The 14,872-nt window shown below is 44.7% G+C and overlaps 19 non-coding genes across 19 annotated transcripts; all 19 read left to right on the top strand.

Moving 5' to 3' along the window:
- Nucleotides 1-270: 270 nt before the first annotated feature.
- On the top strand, nucleotides 271-364 carry trnai-uau. Its single transcript has 2 exons — nucleotides 271-308; nucleotides 329-364. It is a non-coding gene; the product is annotated as a tRNA-Ile (tRNA).
- A 648-nt stretch (nucleotides 365-1,012) lies between these two features.
- trnai-uau lies at nucleotides 1,013-1,106 on the top strand. Its single transcript has 2 exons — nucleotides 1,013-1,050; nucleotides 1,071-1,106. It is a non-coding gene; the product is annotated as a tRNA-Ile (tRNA).
- Nucleotides 1,107-1,754: 648 nt separating this feature from the next.
- trnai-uau lies at nucleotides 1,755-1,848 on the top strand. Its single transcript has 2 exons — nucleotides 1,755-1,792; nucleotides 1,813-1,848. It is a non-coding gene; the product is annotated as a tRNA-Ile (tRNA).
- Nucleotides 1,849-2,496: 648 nt separating this feature from the next.
- trnai-uau lies at nucleotides 2,497-2,590 on the top strand. Its single transcript has 2 exons — nucleotides 2,497-2,534; nucleotides 2,555-2,590. It is a non-coding gene; the product is annotated as a tRNA-Ile (tRNA).
- A 648-nt stretch (nucleotides 2,591-3,238) lies between these two features.
- Nucleotides 3,239-3,332, top strand: trnai-uau. The gene is made up of 2 exons: nucleotides 3,239-3,276; nucleotides 3,297-3,332. It is a non-coding gene; the product is annotated as a tRNA-Ile (tRNA).
- Nucleotides 3,333-3,980: 648 nt separating this feature from the next.
- Nucleotides 3,981-4,074, top strand: trnai-uau. Its single transcript has 2 exons — nucleotides 3,981-4,018; nucleotides 4,039-4,074. It is a non-coding gene; the product is annotated as a tRNA-Ile (tRNA).
- Nucleotides 4,075-4,722: 648 nt separating this feature from the next.
- On the top strand, nucleotides 4,723-4,816 carry trnai-uau. The gene is made up of 2 exons: nucleotides 4,723-4,760; nucleotides 4,781-4,816. It is a non-coding gene; the product is annotated as a tRNA-Ile (tRNA).
- Nucleotides 4,817-5,464: 648 nt separating this feature from the next.
- On the top strand, nucleotides 5,465-5,558 carry trnai-uau. The gene is made up of 2 exons: nucleotides 5,465-5,502; nucleotides 5,523-5,558. It is a non-coding gene; the product is annotated as a tRNA-Ile (tRNA).
- Nucleotides 5,559-6,206: 648 nt separating this feature from the next.
- On the top strand, nucleotides 6,207-6,300 carry trnai-uau. Its single transcript has 2 exons — nucleotides 6,207-6,244; nucleotides 6,265-6,300. It is a non-coding gene; the product is annotated as a tRNA-Ile (tRNA).
- Nucleotides 6,301-6,948: 648 nt separating this feature from the next.
- trnai-uau lies at nucleotides 6,949-7,042 on the top strand. Its single transcript has 2 exons — nucleotides 6,949-6,986; nucleotides 7,007-7,042. It is a non-coding gene; the product is annotated as a tRNA-Ile (tRNA).
- A 648-nt stretch (nucleotides 7,043-7,690) lies between these two features.
- Nucleotides 7,691-7,784, top strand: trnai-uau. The gene is made up of 2 exons: nucleotides 7,691-7,728; nucleotides 7,749-7,784. It is a non-coding gene; the product is annotated as a tRNA-Ile (tRNA).
- A 648-nt stretch (nucleotides 7,785-8,432) lies between these two features.
- Nucleotides 8,433-8,526, top strand: trnai-uau. Its single transcript has 2 exons — nucleotides 8,433-8,470; nucleotides 8,491-8,526. It is a non-coding gene; the product is annotated as a tRNA-Ile (tRNA).
- A 648-nt stretch (nucleotides 8,527-9,174) lies between these two features.
- trnai-uau lies at nucleotides 9,175-9,268 on the top strand. Its single transcript has 2 exons — nucleotides 9,175-9,212; nucleotides 9,233-9,268. It is a non-coding gene; the product is annotated as a tRNA-Ile (tRNA).
- A 1,025-nt stretch (nucleotides 9,269-10,293) lies between these two features.
- On the top strand, nucleotides 10,294-10,387 carry trnai-uau. The gene is made up of 2 exons: nucleotides 10,294-10,331; nucleotides 10,352-10,387. It is a non-coding gene; the product is annotated as a tRNA-Ile (tRNA).
- Nucleotides 10,388-11,035: 648 nt separating this feature from the next.
- Nucleotides 11,036-11,129, top strand: trnai-uau. The gene is made up of 2 exons: nucleotides 11,036-11,073; nucleotides 11,094-11,129. It is a non-coding gene; the product is annotated as a tRNA-Ile (tRNA).
- Nucleotides 11,130-12,175: 1,046 nt separating this feature from the next.
- Nucleotides 12,176-12,269, top strand: trnai-uau. The gene is made up of 2 exons: nucleotides 12,176-12,213; nucleotides 12,234-12,269. It is a non-coding gene; the product is annotated as a tRNA-Ile (tRNA).
- A 648-nt stretch (nucleotides 12,270-12,917) lies between these two features.
- trnai-uau lies at nucleotides 12,918-13,011 on the top strand. The gene is made up of 2 exons: nucleotides 12,918-12,955; nucleotides 12,976-13,011. It is a non-coding gene; the product is annotated as a tRNA-Ile (tRNA).
- Nucleotides 13,012-13,659: 648 nt separating this feature from the next.
- trnai-uau lies at nucleotides 13,660-13,753 on the top strand. Its single transcript has 2 exons — nucleotides 13,660-13,697; nucleotides 13,718-13,753. It is a non-coding gene; the product is annotated as a tRNA-Ile (tRNA).
- Nucleotides 13,754-14,401: 648 nt separating this feature from the next.
- On the top strand, nucleotides 14,402-14,495 carry trnai-uau. Its single transcript has 2 exons — nucleotides 14,402-14,439; nucleotides 14,460-14,495. It is a non-coding gene; the product is annotated as a tRNA-Ile (tRNA).
- The last annotated feature ends 377 nt before the right edge of the window (nucleotides 14,496-14,872 follow it).

Raw genomic sequence — 14,872 nt, 5'->3', positions numbered from 1 at the left:
ATAGTCTTCTGTATCACCAGCTATGCCTGACAAGTCAGCAATGCAGGGTGGCGAGACTGCTCGAAAGTCCAAGCGGATGGCTGTTTGCGAAGTGTGTTGGTGCTTCGGCTCAGAAAAGAATCACCCCATTTGTGGTTTGAACCCACGAATACGAGATTAAGAGTCTCATGCTCTACCGTCTGAGTTAGCCAGGTCGGTCAATTGTCGGACTGACTCGGACCGAATATGGTACATCTATGTTTGTGCAAAATATGCTAATCAATGTATCAGGCTCCTGTGGCGCAATCGGTTAGCGTGTGGTACTTATACAGCAGTATGCAGCGAAGCAATGCCGAGGTTGTGAGTTCGAGCCTCACCAGGAGCATGTACTTTTCTTGAACCCTCTGCCTGTCTATTTATTGTCCAGAAAAGGAGCATTTTTCAAAACATTTAGGAGGACATTACATAAGTATGTCATTGAGATAACAGGTCAGAGTGCAGGCACAGCTAGTATTAAAATCCTTAGTTTTCTGACCCTGAGATTAAGAGTGTCATGCTCTACCGACTGAGCTAACCAGGCATCTCAGCGGTAATATTGACCTGGTCCGATTATCGTACAGCTCCGTTTGTGGAAAATATGGTGATCAGTGAGAGTGTTGTTAATGGATCCTGTGGTGCAATTGGTTAGCCTGTTTTACTTATACAGCAGTATAAGTCATTGAGATAACAGGTCAGAGTGCAGGCAAAGCTAGTATTCAAATTCATAGTCTTCTGTATCACCAGCTATGCCTGACAAGTCAGCAATGCAGGGTGGCGAGACTGCTCGAAAGTCCAAGCGGATGGCTGTTTGCGAAGTGTGTTGGTGCTTCGGCTCAGAAAAGAATCACCCCATTTGTGGTTTGAACCCACGAATACGAGATTAAGAGTCTCATGCTCTACCGTCTGAGTTAGCCAGGTCGGTCAATTGTCGGACTGACTCGGACCGAATATGGTACATCTATGTTTGTGCAAAATATGCTAATCAATGTATCAGGCTCCTGTGGCGCAATCGGTTAGCGTGTGGTACTTATACAGCAGTATGCAGCGAAGCAATGCCGAGGTTGTGAGTTCGAGCCTCACCAGGAGCATGTACTTTTCTTGAACCCTCTGCCTGTCTATTTATTGTCCAGAAAAGGAGCATTTTTCAAAACATTTAGGAGGACATTACATAAGTATGTCATTGAGATAACAGGTCAGAGTGCAGGCACAGCTAGTATTAAAATCCTTAGTTTTCTGACCCTGAGATTAAGAGTGTCATGCTCTACCGACTGAGCTAACCAGGCATCTCAGCGGTAATATTGACCTGGTCCGATTATCGTACAGCTCCGTTTGTGGAAAATATGGTGATCAGTGAGAGTGTTGTTAATGGATCCTGTGGTGCAATTGGTTAGCCTGTTTTACTTATACAGCAGTATAAGTCATTGAGATAACAGGTCAGAGTGCAGGCAAAGCTAGTATTCAAATTCATAGTCTTCTGTATCACCAGCTATGCCTGACAAGTCAGCAATGCAGGGTGGCGAGACTGCTCGAAAGTCCAAGCGGATGGCTGTTTGCGAAGTGTGTTGGTGCTTCGGCTCAGAAAAGAATCACCCCATTTGTGGTTTGAACCCACGAATACGAGATTAAGAGTCTCATGCTCTACCGTCTGAGTTAGCCAGGTCGGTCAATTGTCGGACTGACTCGGACCGAATATGGTACATCTATGTTTGTGCAAAATATGCTAATCAATGTATCAGGCTCCTGTGGCGCAATCGGTTAGCGTGTGGTACTTATACAGCAGTATGCAGCGAAGCAATGCCGAGGTTGTGAGTTCGAGCCTCACCAGGAGCATGTACTTTTCTTGAACCCTCTGCCTGTCTATTTATTGTCCAGAAAAGGAGCATTTTTCAAAACATTTAGGAGGACATTACATAAGTATGTCATTGAGATAACAGGTCAGAGTGCATGCACAGCTAGTATTAAAATCCTTAGTTTTCTGACCCTGAGATTAAGAGTGTCATGCTCTACCGACTGAGCTAACCAGGCATCTCAGCGGTAATATTGACCTGGTCCGATTATCGTACAGCTCCGTTTGTGGAAAATATGGTGATCAGTGAGAGTGTTGTTAATGGATCCTGTGGTGCAATTGGTTAGCCTGTTTTACTTATACAGCAGTATAAGTCATTGAGATAACAGGTCAGAGTGCAGGCAAAGCTAGTATTCAAATTCATAGTCTTCTGTATCACCAGCTATGCCTGACAAGTCAGCAATGCAGGGTGGCGAGACTGCTCGAAAGTCCAAGCGGATGGCTGTTTGCGAAGTGTGTTGGTGCTTCGGCTCAGAAAAGAATCACCCCATTTGTGGTTTGAACCCACGAATACGAGATTAAGAGTCTCATGCTCTACCGTCTGAGTTAGCCAGGTCGGTCAATTGTCGGACTGACTCGGACCGAATATGGTACATCTATGTTTGTGCAAAATATGCTAATCAATGTATCAGGCTCCTGTGGCGCAATCGGTTAGCGTGTGGTACTTATACAGCAGTATGCAGCGAAGCAATGCCGAGGTTGTGAGTTCGAGCCTCACCAGGAGCATGTACTTTTCTTGAACCCTCTGCCTGTCTATTTATTGTCCAGAAAAGGAGCATTTTTCAAAACATTTAGGAGGACATTACATAAGTATGTCATTGAGATAACAGGTCAGAGTGCAGGCACAGCTAGTATTAAAATCCTTAGTTTTCTGACCCTGAGATTAAGAGTGTCATGCTCTACCGACTGAGCTAACCAGGCATCTCAGCGGTAATATTGACCTGGTCCGATTATCGTACAGCTCCGTTTGTGGAAAATATGGTGATCAGTGAGAGTGTTGTTAATGGATCCTGTGGTGCAATTGGTTAGCCTGTTTTACTTATACAGCAGTATAAGTCATTGAGATAACAGGTCAGAGTGCAGGCAAAGCTAGTATTCAAATTCATAGTCTTCTGTATCACCAGCTATGCCTGACAAGTCAGCAATGCAGGGTGGCGAGACTGCTCGAAAGTCCAAGCGGATGGCTGTTTGCGAAGTGTGTTGGTGCTTCGGCTCAGAAAAGAATCACCCCATTTGTGGTTTGAACCCACGAATACGAGATTAAGAGTCTCATGCTCTACCGTCTGAGTTAGCCAGGTCGGTCAATTGTCGGACTGACTCGGACCGAATATGGTACATCTATGTTTGTGCAAAATATGCTAATCAATGTATCAGGCTCCTGTGGCGCAATCGGTTAGCGTGTGGTACTTATACAGCAGTATGCAGCGAAGCAATGCCGAGGTTGTGAGTTCGAGCCTCACCAGGAGCATGTACTTTTCTTGAACCCTCTGCCTGTCTATTTATTGTCCAGAAAAGGAGCATTTTTCAAAACATTTAGGAGGACATTACATAAGTATGTCATTGAGATAACAGGTCAGAGTGCATGCACAGCTAGTATTAAAATCCTTAGTTTTCTGACCCTGAGATTAAGAGTGTCATGCTCTACCGACTGAGCTAACCAGGCATCTCAGCGGTAATATTGACCTGGTCCGATTATCGTACAGCTCCGTTTGTGGAAAATATGGTGATCAGTGAGAGTGTTGTTAATGGATCCTGTGGTGCAATTGGTTAGCCTGTTTTACTTATACAGCAGTATAAGTCATTGAGATAACAGGTCAGAGTGCAGGCAAAGCTAGTATTCAAATTCATAGTCTTCTGTATCACCAGCTATGCCTGACAAGTCAGCAATGCAGGGTGGCGAGACTGCTCGAAAGTCCAAGCGGATGGCTGTTTGCGAAGTGTGTTGGTGCTTCGGCTCAGAAAAGAATCACCCCATTTGTGGTTTGAACCCACGAATACGAGATTAAGAGTCTCATGCTCTACCGTCTGAGTTAGCCAGGTCGGTCAATTGTCGGACTGACTCGGACCGAATATGGTACATCTATGTTTGTGCAAAATATGCTAATCAATGTATCAGGCTCCTGTGGCGCAATCGGTTAGCGTGTGGTACTTATACAGCAGTATGCAGCGAAGCAATGCCGAGGTTGTGAGTTCGAGCCTCACCAGGAGCATGTACTTTTCTTGAACCCTCTGCCTGTCTATTTATTGTCCAGAAAAGGAGCATTTTTCAAAACATTTAGGAGGACATTACATAAGTATGTCATTGAGATAACAGGTCAGAGTGCAGGCACAGCTAGTATTAAAATCCTTAGTTTTCTGACCCTGAGATTAAGAGTGTCATGCTCTACCGACTGAGCTAACCAGGCATCTCAGCGGTAATATTGACCTGGTCCGATTATCGTACAGCTCCGTTTGTGGAAAATATGGTGATCAGTGAGAGTGTTGTTAATGGATCCTGTGGTGCAATTGGTTAGCCTGTTTTACTTATACAGCAGTATAAGTCATTGAGATAACAGGTCAGAGTGCAGGCAAAGCTAGTATTCAAATTCATAGTCTTCTGTATCACCAGCTATGCCTGACAAGTCAGCAATGCAGGGTGGCGAGACTGCTCGAAAGTCCAAGCGGATGGCTGTTTGCGAAGTGTGTTGGTGCTTCGGCTCAGAAAAGAATCACCCCATTTGTGGTTTGAACCCACGAATACGAGATTAAGAGTCTCATGCTCTACCGTCTGAGTTAGCCAGGTCGGTCAATTGTCGGACTGACTCGGACCGAATATGGTACATCTATGTTTGTGCAAAATATGCTAATCAATGTATCAGGCTCCTGTGGCGCAATCGGTTAGCGTGTGGTACTTATACAGCAGTATGCAGCGAAGCAATGCCGAGGTTGTGAGTTCGAGCCTCACCAGGAGCATGTACTTTTCTTGAACCCTCTGCCTGTCTATTTATTGTCCAGAAAAGGAGCATTTTTCAAAACATTTAGGAGGACATTACATAAGTATGTCATTGAGATAACAGGTCAGAGTGCAGGCACAGCTAGTATTAAAATCCTTAGTTTTCTGACCCTGAGATTAAGAGTGTCATGCTCTACCGACTGAGCTAACCAGGCATCTCAGCGGTAATATTGACCTGGTCCGATTATCGTACAGCTCCGTTTGTGGAAAATATGGTGATCAGTGAGAGTGTTGTTAATGGATCCTGTGGTGCAATTGGTTAGCCTGTTTTACTTATACAGCAGTATAAGTCATTGAGATAACAGGTCAGAGTGCAGGCAAAGCTAGTATTCAAATTCATAGTCTTCTGTATCACCAGCTATGCCTGACAAGTCAGCAATGCAGGGTGGCGAGACTGCTCGAAAGTCCAAGCGGATGGCTGTTTGCGAAGTGTGTTGGTGCTTCGGCTCAGAAAAGAATCACCCCATTTGTGGTTTGAACCCACGAATACGAGATTAAGAGTCTCATGCTCTACCGTCTGAGTTAGCCAGGTCGGTCAATTGTCGGACTGACTCGGACCGAATATGGTACATCTATGTTTGTGCAAAATATGCTAATCAATGTATCAGGCTCCTGTGGCGCAATCGGTTAGCGTGTGGTACTTATACAGCAGTATGCAGCGAAGCAATGCCGAGGTTGTGAGTTCGAGCCTCACCAGGAGCATGTACTTTTCTTGAACCCTCTGCCTGTCTATTTATTGTCCAGAAAAGGAGCATTTTTCAAAACATTTAGGAGGACATTACATAAGTATGTCATTGAGATAACAGGTCAGAGTGCATGCACAGCTAGTATTAAAATCCTTAGTTTTCTGACCCTGAGATTAAGAGTGTCATGCTCTACCGACTGAGCTAACCAGGCATCTCAGCGGTAATATTGACCTGGTCCGATTATCGTACAGCTCCGTTTGTGGAAAATATGGTGATCAGTGAGAGTGTTGTTAATGGATCCTGTGGTGCAATTGGTTAGCCTGTTTTACTTATACAGCAGTATAAGTCATTGAGATAACAGGTCAGAGTGCAGGCAAAGCTAGTATTCAAATTCATAGTCTTCTGTATCACCAGCTATGCCTGACAAGTCAGCAATGCAGGGTGGCGAGACTGCTCGAAAGTCCAAGCGGATGGCTGTTTGCGAAGTGTGTTGGTGCTTCGGCTCAGAAAAGAATCACCCCATTTGTGGTTTGAACCCACGAATACGAGATTAAGAGTCTCATGCTCTACCGTCTGAGTTAGCCAGGTCGGTCAATTGTCGGACTGACTCGGACCGAATATGGTACATCTATGTTTGTGCAAAATATGCTAATCAATGTATCAGGCTCCTGTGGCGCAATCGGTTAGCGTGTGGTACTTATACAGCAGTATGCAGCGAAGCAATGCCGAGGTTGTGAGTTCGAGCCTCACCAGGAGCATGTACTTTTCTTGAACCCTCTGCCTGTCTATTTATTGTCCAGAAAAGGAGCATTTTTCAAAACATTTAGGAGGACATTACATAAGTATGTCATTGAGATAACAGGTCAGAGTGCAGGCACAGCTAGTATTAAAATCCTTAGTTTTCTGACCCTGAGATTAAGAGTGTCATGCTCTACCGACTGAGCTAACCAGGCATCTCAGCGGTAATATTGACCTGGTCCGATTATCGTACAGCTCCGTTTGTGGAAAATATGGTGATCAGTGAGAGTGTTGTTAATGGATCCTGTGGTGCAATTGGTTAGCCTGTTTTACTTATACAGCAGTATAAGTCATTGAGATAACAGGTCAGAGTGCAGGCAAAGCTAGTATTCAAATTCATAGTCTTCTGTATCACCAGCTATGCCTGACAAGTCAGCAATGCAGGGTGGCGAGACTGCTCGAAAGTCCAAGCGGATGGCTGTTTGCGAAGTGTGTTGGTGCTTCGGCTCAGAAAAGAATCACCCCATTTGTGGTTTGAACCCACGAATACGAGATTAAGAGTCTCATGCTCTACCGTCTGAGTTAGCCAGGTCGGTCAATTGTCGGACTGACTCGGACCGAATATGGTACATCTATGTTTGTGCAAAATATGCTAATCAATGTATCAGGCTCCTGTGGCGCAATCGGTTAGCGTGTGGTACTTATACAGCAGTATGCAGCGAAGCAATGCCGAGGTTGTGAGTTCGAGCCTCACCAGGAGCATGTACTTTTCTTGAACCCTCTGCCTGTCTATTTATTGTCCAGAAAAGGAGCATTTTTCAAAACATTTAGGAGGACATTACATAAGTATGTCATTGAGATAACAGGTCAGAGTGCATGCACAGCTAGTATTAAAATCCTTAGTTTTCTGACCCTGAGATTAAGAGTGTCATGCTCTACCGACTGAGCTAACCAGGCATCTCAGCGGTAATATTGACCTGGTCCGATTATCGTACAGCTCCGTTTGTGGAAAATATGGTGATCAGTGAGAGTGTTGTTAATGGATCCTGTGGTGCAATTGGTTAGCCTGTTTTACTTATACAGCAGTATAAGTCATTGAGATAACAGGTCAGAGTGCAGGCAAAGCTAGTATTCAAATTCATAGTCTTCTGTATCACCAGCTATGCCTGACAAGTCAGCAATGCAGGGTGGCGAGACTGCTCGAAAGTCCAAGCGGATGGCTGTTTGCGAAGTGTGTTGGTGCTTCGGCTCAGAAAAGAATCACCCCATTTGTGGTTTGAACCCACGAATACGAGATTAAGAGTCTCATGCTCTACCGTCTGAGTTAGCCAGGTCGGTCAATTGTCGGACTGACTCGGACCGAATATGGTACATCTATGTTTGTGCAAAATATGCTAATCAATGTATCAGGCTCCTGTGGCGCAATCGGTTAGCGTGTGGTACTTATACAGCAGTATGCAGCGAAGCAATGCCGAGGTTGTGAGTTCGAGCCTCACCAGGAGCATGTACTTTTCTTGAACCCTCTGCCTGTCTATTTATTGTCCAGAAAAGGAGCATTTTTCAAAACATTTAGGAGGACATTACATAAGTATGTCATTGAGATAACAGGTCAGAGTGCAGGCACAGCTAGTATTAAAATCCTTAGTTTTCTGACCCTGAGATTAAGAGTGTCATGCTCTACCGACTGAGCTAACCAGGCATCTCAGCGGTAATATTGACCTGGTCCGATTATCGTACAGCTCCGTTTGTGGAAAATATGGTGATCAGTGAGAGTGTTGTTAATGGATCCTGTGGTGCAATTGGTTAGCCTGTTTTACTTATACAGCAGTATAAGTCATTGAGATAACAGGTCAGAGTGCAGGCAAAGCTAGTATTCAAATTCATAGTCTTCTGTATCACCAGCTATGCCTGACAAGTCAGCAATGCAGGGTGGCGAGACTGCTCGAAAGTCCAAGCGGATGGCTGTTTGCGAAGTGTGTTGGTGCTTCGGCTCAGAAAAGAATCACCCCATTTGTGGTTTGAACCCACGAATACGAGATTAAGAGTCTCATGCTCTACCGTCTGAGTTAGCCAGGTCGGTCAATTGTCGGACTGACTCGGACCGAATATGGTACATCTATGTTTGTGCAAAATATGCTAATCAATGTATCAGGCTCCTGTGGCGCAATCGGTTAGCGTGTGGTACTTATACAGCAGTATGCAGCGAAGCAATGCCGAGGTTGTGAGTTCGAGCCTCACCAGGAGCATGTACTTTTCTTGAACCCTCTGCCTGTCTATTTATTGTCCAGAAAAGGAGCATTTTTCAAAACATTTAGGAGGACATTACATAAGTATGTCATTGAGATAACAGGTCAGAGTGCAGGCACAGCTAGTATTAAAATCCTTAGTTTTCTGACCCTGAGATTAAGAGTGTCATGCTCTACCGACTGAGCTAACCAGGCATCTCAGCGGTAATATTGACCTGGTCCGATTATCGTACAGCTCCGTTTGTGGAAAATATGGTGATCAGTGAGAGTGTTGTTAATGGATCCTGTGGTGCAATTGGTTAGCCTGTTTTACTTATACAGCAGTATAAGTCATTGAGATAACAGGTCAGAGTGCAGGCAAAGCTAGTATTCAAATTCATAGTCTTCTGTATCACCAGCTATGCCTGACAAGTCAGCAATGCAGGGTGGCGAGACTGCTCGAAAGTCCAAGCGGATGGCTGTTTGCGAAGTGTGTTGGTGCTTCGGCTCAGAAAAGAATCACCCCATTTGTGGTTTGAACCCACGAATACGAGATTAAGAGTCTCATGCTCTACCGTCTGAGTTAGCCAGGTCGGTCAATTGTCGGACTGACTCGGACCGAATATGGTACATCTATGTTTGTGCAAAATATGCTAATCAATGTATCAGGCTCCTGTGGCGCAATCGGTTAGCGTGTGGTACTTATACAGCAGTATGCAGCGAAGCAATGCCGAGGTTGTGAGTTCGAGCCTCACCAGGAGCATGTACTTTTCTTGAACCCTCTGCCTGTCTATTTATTGTCCAGAAAAGGAGCATTTTTCAAAACATTTAGGAGGACATTACATAAGTATGTCATTGAGATAACAGGTCAGAGTGCAGGCACAGCTAGTATTAAAATCCTTAGTTTTCTGACCCTGAGATTAAGAGTGTCATGCTCTACCGACTGAGCTAACCAGGCATCTCAGCGGTAATATTGACCTGGTCCGATTATCGTACAGCTCCGTTTGTGGAAAATATGGTGATCAGTGAGAGTGTTGTTAATGGATCCTGTGGTGCAATTGGTTAGCCTGTTTTACTTATACAGCAGTATAAGTCATTGAGATAACAGGTCAGAGTGCAGGCAAAGCTAGTATTCAAATTCATAGTCTTCTGTATCACCAGCAATGCCTGACAAGTCAGCAATGCAGGGTGGCGAGACTGCTCGAAAGTCCAAGCGGATGGCTGTTTGCGAAGTGTGTTGGTGCTTCGGCTCAGAAAAGAATCACCCCATTTGTGGTTTGAACCCACGAATACGAGATTAAGAGTCTCCTGCTCTACCGTCTGAGCTAACCAGGCATCTCAGCAGTAATATTGACCTGGTCCGATTATCGTACAGCTCCGTTTGTGGAAAATATGGTGATCAGTGAGAGTGTTGTTAATGGATCCTGTGGTGCAATTGGTTAGCCTGTTTTACTTATACAGCAGTATAAGTCATTGAGATAACAGGTCAGAGTGCAGGCAAAGCTAGTATTCAAATTCATAGTCTTCTGTATCACCAGCTATGCCTGACAAGTCAGCAATGCAGGGTGGCGAGACTGCTCGAAAGTCCAAGCGGATGGCTGTTTGCGAAGTGTGTTGGTGCTTCGGCTCAGAAAAGAATCACCCCATTTGTGGTTTGAACCCACGAATACGAGATTAAGAGTCTCATGCTCTACCGTCTGAGTTAGCCAGGTCGGTCAATTGTCGGACTGACTCGGACCGAATATGGTACATCTATGTTTGTGCAAAATATGCTAATCAATGTATCAGGCTCCTGTGGCGCAATCGGTTAGCGTGTGGTACTTATACAGCAGTATGCAGCGAAGCAATGCCGAGGTTGTGAGTTCGAGCCTCACCAGGAGCATGTACTTTTCTTGAACCCTCTGCCTGTCTATTTATTGTCCAGAAAAGGAGCATTTTTCAAAACATTTAGGAGGACATTACATAAGTATGTCATTGAGATAACAGGTCAGAGTGCAGGCACAGCTAGTATTAAAATCCTTAGTTTTCTGACCCTGAGATTAAGAGTGTCATGCTCTACCGACTGAGCTAACCAGGCATCTCAGCGGTAATATTGACCTGGTCCGATTATCGTACAGCTCCGTTTGTGGAAAATATGGTGATCAGTGAGAGTGTTGTTAATGGATCCTGTGGTGCAATTGGTTAGCCTGTTTTACTTATACAGCAGTATAAGTCATTGAGATAACAGGTCAGAGTGCAGGCAAAGCTAGTATTCAAATTCATAGTCTTCTGTATCACCAGCTATGCCTGACAAGTCAGCAATGCAGGGTGGCGAGACTGCTCGAAAGTCCAAGCGGATGGCTGTTTGCGAAGTGTGTTGGTGCTTCGGCTCAGAAAAGAATCACCCCATTTGTGGTTTGAACCCACGAATACGAGATTAAGAGTCTCATGCTCTACCGTCTGAGTTAGCCAGGTCGGTCAATTGTCGGACTGACTCGGACCGAATATGGTACATCTATGTTTGTGCAAAATATGCTAATCAATGTATCAGGCTCCTGTGGCGCAATCGGTTAGCGTGTGGTACTTATACAGCAGTATGCAGCGAAGCAATGCCGAGGTTGTGAGTTCGAGCCTCACCAGGAGCATGTACTTTTCTTGAACCCTCTGCCTGTCTATTTATTGTCCAGAAAAGGAGCATTTTTCAAAACATTTAGGAGGACATTACATAAGTATGTCATTGAGATAACAGGTCAGAGTGCAGGCACAGCTAGTATTAAAATCCTTAGTTTTCTGACCCTGAGATTAAGAGTGTCATGCTCTACCGACTGAGCTAACCAGGCATCTCAGCGGTAATATTGACCTGGTCCGATTATCGTACAGCTCCGTTTGTGGAAAATATGGTGATCAGTGAGAGTGTTGTTAATGGATCCTGTGGTGCAATTGGTTAGCCTGTTTTACTTATACAGCAGTATAAGTCAGCAGTATAAGTCATTGAGATAACAGGTCAGAGTCCTGCAGGCAAAGCTAGTATTCAAATTCATAGTCTTCTGTATCACCAGCTATGCCTGACAAGTCAGCAATGCAGGGTGGACGAGACTGCTCGAAAGTCCAAGCGGATGGCTGTTTGCGAAGTGTGTTGAGTGCTTTTCGGCCTCAGAAAAGAATCACCCCATTTGTGGTTTGAACCCACGAATACGAGATTAAGAGTCTCCTGCTCTACCGTCTGAGCTAACCAGGCATCTCAGCAGTAATATTGACCTGGTCCGATTATCGTACAGCTCCGTTTGTGGAAAATATGGTGATCAGTGAGAGTGTTGTTAATGGATCCTGTGGTGCAATTGGTTAGCCTGTTTTACTTATACAGCAGTATAAGTCATTGAGATAACAGGTCAGAGTGCAGGCAAAGCTAGTATTCAAATTCATAGTCTTCTGTATCACCAGCTATGCCTGACAAGTCAGCAATGCAGGGTGGCGAGACTGCTCGAAAGTCCAAGCGGATGGCTGTTTGCGAAGTGTGTTGGTGCTTCGGCTCAGAAAAGAATCACCCCATTTGTGGTTTGAACCCACGAATACGAGATTAAGAGTCTCATGCTCTACCGTCTGAGTTAGCCAGGTCGGTCAATTGTCGGACTGACTCGGACCGAATATGGTACATCTATGTTTGTGCAAAATATGCTAATCAATGTATCAGGCTCCTGTGGCGCAATCGGTTAGCGTGTGGTACTTATACAGCAGTATGCAGCGAAGCAATGCCGAGGTTGTGAGTTCGAGCCTCACCAGGAGCATGTACTTTTCTTGAACCCTCTGCCTGTCTATTTATTGTCCAGAAAAGGAGCATTTTTCAAAACATTTAGGAGGACATTACATAAGTATGTCATTGAGATAACAGGTCAGAGTGCAGGCACAGCTAGTATTAAAATCCTTAGTTTTCTGACCCTGAGATTAAGAGTGTCATGCTCTACCGACTGAGCTAACCAGGCATCTCAGCGGTAATATTGACCTGGTCCGATTATCGTACAGCTCCGTTTGTGGAAAATATGGTGATCAGTGAGAGTGTTGTTAATGGATCCTGTGGTGCAATTGGTTAGCCTGTTTTACTTATACAGCAGTATAAGTCATTGAGATAACAGGTCAGAGTGCAGGCAAAGCTAGTATTCAAATTCATAGTCTTCTGTATCACCAGCAATGCCTGACAAGTCAGCAATGCAGGGTGGCGAGACTGCTCGAAAGTCCAAGCGGATGGCTGTTTGCGAAGTGTGTTGGTGCTTCGGCTCAGAAAAGAATCACCCCATTTGTGGTTTGAACCCACGAATACGAGATTAAGAGTCTCCTGCTCTACCGTCTGAGTTAGCCAGGTCGGTCAATTGTCGGACTTACTCGGACCGAATATGGTACATCTATGTTTGTGCAAAATATGCTAATCAATGTATCAGGCTCCTGTGGCGCAATCGTTTAGCGTCTGGTACTTATACAGCAGTATGCAGCGAAGCAATGCCGAGGTTGTGAGTTCGAGCCTCACCAGGAGCATGTACTTTTCTTGAACCCTCTGCCTGTCTATTTATTGTCCAGAAAAGGAGCATTTTTCAAAACATTTAGGAGGACATTACATAAGTATGTCATTGAGATAACAGGTCAGAGTGCAGGCACAGCTAGTATTAAAATCCTTAGTTTTCTGACCCTGAGATTAAGAGTGTCATGCTCTACCGACTGAGCTAACCAGGCATCTCAGCGGTAATATTGACCTGGTCCGATTATCGTACAGCTCCGTTTGTGGAAAATATGGTGATCAGTGAGAGTGTTGTTAATGGATCCTGTGGTGCAATTGGTTAGCCTGTTTTACTTATACAGCAGTATAAGTCATTGAGATAACAGGTCAGAGTGCAGGCAAAGCTAGTATTCAAATTCATAGTCTTCTGTATCACCAGCTATGCCTGACAAGTCAGCAATGCAGGGTGGCGAGACTGCTCGAAAGTCCAAGCGGATGGCTGTTTGCGAAGTGTGTTGGTGCTTCGGCTCAGAAAAGAATCACCCCATTTGTGGTTTGAACCCACGAATACGAGATTAAGAGTCTCATGCTCTACCGTCTGAGTTAGCCAGGTCGGTCAATTGTCCGACTGACTCGGACCGAATATGGTACATCTATGTTTGTGCAAAATATGCTAATCAATGTATCAGGCTCCTGTGGCGCAATCGGTTAGCGTGTGGTACTTATACAGCAGTATGCAGCGAAGCAATGCCGAGGTTGTGAGTTCGAGCCTCACCAGGAGCATGTACTTTTCTTGAACCCTCTGCCTGTCTATTTATTGTCCAGAAAAGGAGCATTTTTCAAAACATTTAGGAGGACATTACATAAGTATGTCATTGAGATAACAGGTCAGAGTGCAGGCACAGCTAGTATTAAAATCCTTAGTTTTCTGACCCTGAGATTAAGAGTGTCATGCTCTACCGACTGAGCTAACCAGGCATCTCAGCGGTAATATTGACCTGGTCCGATTATCGTACAGCTCCGTTTGTGGAAAATATGGTGATCAGTGAGAGTGTTGTTAATGGATCCTGTGGTGCAATTGGTTAGCCTGTTTTACTTATACAGCAGTATAAGTCATTGAGATAACAGGTCAGAGTGCAGGCAAAGCTAGTATTCAAATTCATAGTCTTCTGTATCACCAGCTATGCCTGACAAGTCAGCAATGCCGGGTGGTGAGACTGCTTGAAAGTCCAAGCGGATGGCTGTTTGCGTAGTGTGTTGGTGCTTCGGCTCAGAAAAGAATCACCCCATTTGTGGTTTGAACCCATGAATACGAGATTAAGAGTCTCATGCTCTACCGTCTGAGTTAGCCAGGTCGGTCAATTGTCGGACTGACTCGGACCGAATATGGTACATCTATGTTTGTGCAAAATATGCTAATCAATGTATCAGGCTCCTGTGGCGCAATCGGTTAGCGTGTGGTACTTATACAGCAGTATGCAGCGAAGCAATGCCGAGGTTGTGAGTTCGAGCCTCACCAGGAGCATGTACTTTTCTTGAACCCTCTGCCTGTCTATTTATTGTCCAGAAAAGGAGCATTTTTCAAAACATTTAGGAGGACATTACATAAGTATGTCATTGAGATAACAGGTCAGAGTGCAGGCACAGCTAGTATTAAAATCCTTAGTTTTCTGACCCTGAGATTAAGAGTGTCATGCTCTCGACCGACTGAGCTAACCAGGCATCTCAGCGGTAATATTGACCTGGTCCGATTATCGTACAGCTCCGTTTGTGGAAAAATATGGTGATCAGTGAGAGTGTTGTTAATGGATCCTGTGGTGCAATTGGTTAGCCTGTTTTACTTATACAGCAGTATAAGTCATTGAGATAACAGGTCAGAGTGCAGGCAAAGCTAGTATTCAA

Source organism: Oncorhynchus gorbuscha, unplaced genomic scaffold (genome assembly GCF_021184085.1).
Source record: "Oncorhynchus gorbuscha isolate QuinsamMale2020 ecotype Even-year unplaced genomic scaffold, OgorEven_v1.0 Un_scaffold_743, whole genome shotgun sequence".
In the NCBI taxonomy this organism is placed as follows: domain Eukaryota; kingdom Metazoa; phylum Chordata; class Actinopteri; order Salmoniformes; family Salmonidae; genus Oncorhynchus; species Oncorhynchus gorbuscha.
Note: the sequence above shows the minus strand (reverse complement) of the source record. Positions and strands in the feature narration are given on the sequence as shown.